Source organism: Protobothrops mucrosquamatus, unplaced genomic scaffold (genome assembly GCF_001527695.2).
Source record: "Protobothrops mucrosquamatus isolate PMUCROS unplaced genomic scaffold, P.Mucros_1.0 scaffold3, whole genome shotgun sequence".
NCBI classification, from domain to species: domain Eukaryota; kingdom Metazoa; phylum Chordata; class Lepidosauria; order Squamata; family Viperidae; genus Protobothrops; species Protobothrops mucrosquamatus.
Window position 1 is genome coordinate 2405658 of NW_015386390.1, and position 4290 is coordinate 2409947.

The following is a 4290-nucleotide window of genomic DNA, read 5'->3' on the forward strand; positions in this document are numbered from 1 at the left end:
GTGTACAGCAATCAATTAGAAGACATTATTTGAAGGGATTAAAGATCAGGTAAAAGGAAAGAATAGAAAGTTGGTTTATTTGATCAAGGATAAAAATAGATATGTTACCTTAATGGATTTTGTTGGATCAGGGCTCAAATGAGGCTTTAAGGATTTGTTTATAGATAACTGATGAATTATGGGGAAAAGAGAGCATTTGTTACATTTTAAGAGAATAAATTACTGTTTATACTTGTGTTGAAGGGGGAAGCAATTTATTTATATATTTCTTTTTTTTTCTTTTGTATTTTTCAATTTTCCTTTCTTTTCTGCACTTTCTAGTTTTTCCTTTTTTCCCTTTAGTTTGTATTAGTTCCTATCTTTTTAATTGTAATGTCTAATAAAATTATTATAAAAATACAATACAACTGATGCTGGATATGTTTTTTTTTCTTGTACTCAGAAAATGTTATATGGCTTCTGACGTTTAACCAAGCTCTTCCTGAAATCTCTAGTTTCTGTGTAATCATGAAATTCTCTCTGTATGTATTCATATAACTTTATATTGCTGCTTCTAAAGAAGAGATTTCATGTCAGCTGGGTCTTAAACAACTTAGATTGCAAACAAAATTCTCTGATAAGTTTATCATGGCCGGTTTCAGATGGGAATTAAGACCAGGTGAAGTCTTTCCTAGCAGAACGCTATTATTTATCACCTTCTGTCTCTTTCTTTGTCTTGCCATAGACCTTTTTACAAAGTTATAAGCTGAACGCAAAACAATTATCCTAAAACAGTTAGCGAGAGTGGAGTGGACGGACAAATTTATCTTCCTTCCCCGTCTTTCAATGGGGAGCATCTATCTTCTGTGACCTCTTGATTACTGAAGCTTCAAAATATATCCTTGGTCTGTGACACCATCCTCAGCGCCAGGCTGAGCATTAAATATCACCCTTTGTGATTAATTGGAAGTTAATTAAATCCATCACTGAAACAATGGGAAGGCAATGATCTATGTAATCATTGAAATAGTAAATGAAATGATGTAAGGACCTTCCATCTTGCTTATTGACAGTGATGGAGGAGTGGCAAAACTCCAGTTGCTCAGTCAGGTTTTTCGGCCTGACCACATCAACCTGCTCAGAGAAACAAACTCTGCAATAAGTGAGCCCCCGACGCAAGGGAAAAAGCTTGTCTACACTTCAGCCCTTGACAATTCTCAGACAAACTATGGTCTTCGTCACCTTCAACTCTGCTGCTCTTTTAATGACATCCGCATCACCCAACTCTTAGGCCACAGATCCTCAAAGAGGCAGATACTGTCTTGTATCGTCATGCTGAAATGAGGTAATTTAACCTCTCTGCAACAATGGGCTGTATATATACTGTTATTATTATGGTTTGTGTCCTAGTCCACTAGATGTTTAGACTGGATCTGGCGTTTTTATTCACCCATTCAGTCCTTTCCAAAGATCTGGGATAGGCAGATGTTGTTGTCTGCTGGTATTAAAAGTATTGTTTCCAGATATACAGAAATCCATGGTTGCCATCTCATTCTATGACTAATGTAAGCTTCCTGACTTTCTGTTTAAGTATGCCAATGAGCCATTCCCACTCCCATGGCTTCAGGATTGTGCAAATCAGCAAAAATAGATGGGTGCTGTCTGTATTTCATTGTCTTGCCCAGAGGCGTTCTCTTCTCAGACAACACTGGGATATTCAATTAAGCAAAGTGGCTGCCATCAGTGACATCCTTTGAAAGCATAAATAAAGATATATTTTGGAGTCTTGCAGGACATATACGACAGGAGAGTACATAGCCTTCAAACTTCCATTGAAGACAATAACTGGGAATCTGGGTATGTGTTTGCTTTGGGGCACACTAATGAAAAGGGGATAAGTACAAAGCACACCCAAACAAATATGTGACAGGTTTTCCTGAGCAGGAAAAAAAAATCCCTGGAATTCTATTAAGCAATAACCTATGTTTTCTGAAGTCCAAAGGCTGAAGAAATATTAGAATAATGGAGGGTAAGTTTATAGCAGTTGCTATATGGCTCTCTTCTTTGCATTCTGTGCAGGTCTTCAATCATTTGAATTAAAAGCCACAAGGGAGAATTCTCTTCCTAGCATCGTTCGAAGTTCTCTTTGGAGAGTAAGCGTAGTTCAGTGAAAGAATAAAGAATTTGCATATATAAAGATCCCAGATTCAGGCACTTGCATTTCCAGTTAGAGTTTCAGGAAGCTGCCAAAAGCACACTTGTCTTTCATGCATTGATCACTTCCCTTCCTAGAGAAGTAAACACTAAGAAAAAAGCTGCGGGTTTTGTAGTATACAAATCTCTTTGTCAAAAGGCAAAGAGTCTCTGCTCTCTAATAAGATAAGTTACTACAGGTAGTCCTTGACTTATAACAGTTTATTTAGAGACCGTTCAAAGTTACAAAGGCAATAATAATAATAATAATAATAATAATAATAATAATAATAATAATAATAATAATAATAATAATAATAATAATAATAATAATAATAATAATAATAATAATAATAATAATAATAATAGAGTTGGAAGGGACCTTAGAGGTCTTCTAGTCCAACCCCCTGCTCAGGCAGGAAACCCTATACCATTTCAGACAAATGGTTGTCCAATCTCTTCTTTAAAAGCTTCCAGTGTTGGAACATTCACAACTTCTGGAGGCAGGTTGTGCCACTGGTTAATTGTTCTAACTGTCAGGAAGTTTCTCCTTAGTTCTAGGTTGCTTCTCTCTTTGATTAGTTTCCATCCATTGCTTGTTGTCCTGTCTTCAGGTGCTTTGGAGAATAGCTTGACTCCCTCTTCTTTGTGGCAGCCCCTGAGATATTGGAACACTGCTATCCTGTCCCCCCTCGTCCTTCTCTTCATTAAACTAGACATACCCAATTCCAGCAACCGTTCCTTATATGTTTTAGCCTCCAGTCCCCTGATCATCTTTGTTGCTCTTCTCTGTACTCTTTCTAGAGTCTCAACATCTTTTTTACATCGTGGCGACCAAAACTGGATACAGTTTTCCAAGTGTGGCCTTACCAAGGCATTGTAAAGTGGTGATAACACTTCATGTGATCTTGATTCTATCCCTCTGTTAATACAGCCTAGCACTGTGTTGGCTTTTTTGGCAGCTGCAGCACACGGCTGTCTCCTATTTAAGTGATTGTTCACTAGGACTCCGAGATCCCTCTCACAGTTACTACTATTGAGCAAGGTACCACTTATACTGTACCATAAGTGACTTATGACTGTTTTTCACACTTATAACCATTGCAGCATCCCCATGGTCACATGATCAGAATTCGGACACTTGGCAACTGGCATGTATTTATGACGGTTGCAGTGTCCCAGGGTCATGTGATCACCTTTTGCGACCTTCTGACAAGCAAACTCAATGGGGAAGCTAGATTCACTTAACAACTAACTTAACAACTGCAATGATTCACTTAACAACTGTGGCAAAACGATCGTAAAATGGGGCAAGATTGACTTAACAACTGTCTTGTTTAGCAACATAAATTTTGAGCTCAGTTGTGATTGTAAGGACTACCTACAGTATATAGCTTAACCTCCTACAACGTGACATTCTTCAAATGAAGGACTGGATTTATTCTCTGGGCCAGATTTTTGAAAATGTAGCCCAACAAATTTAGAAGGAGAAGATTGCTTTGCATGAATTGAGCAGGTGTTTAAGAGACCTTAAATTGTTTAATTAAAATATGTAGCCCCATTTCTTTAATAAAGGAGGTGTGTTTCCGGGTGGATTAATGTCAAGGTGTGTGTTCTATTCTAAAATTATCTTTTGACTGATTTTCATAAGAGTAAGTATAAAAAGAGGTAGAAATAAATTTGAAGTTTTGTAAGCAACACAGGGAGGAATTATATTAAAAACAACAGCGAGGACATAAATAAAACAATGGGAATAATAGGAGCTCAAAAGGTAGGAGATAAAAGTCCTGTCTTATGGGGTCTTTGGTGCTCTCTGAGCTTGGTATTTTCTTGCAGATATTTCATTACCAAAACAGATAACATCATCAATCCCAACTTATTCTAGAGTAGTTTACCTCAGTGGGGTGTTCCGCCAGTCCGATGTATTCTAGAATTCTAATATAAATCCCATAATTCTCACTCAGATGTGTTTAAGGTGATTACCTTATTTCTTCAGATAGTTAAAAGAAATAACAGAGGCCATCATTTTTTTTGTTAAACTTTTTATTTATTTTCTGATGTTACAATTATATCTTTGAAAACCAATGTGGCGACTGAGTTACAATGATTCAATTACAT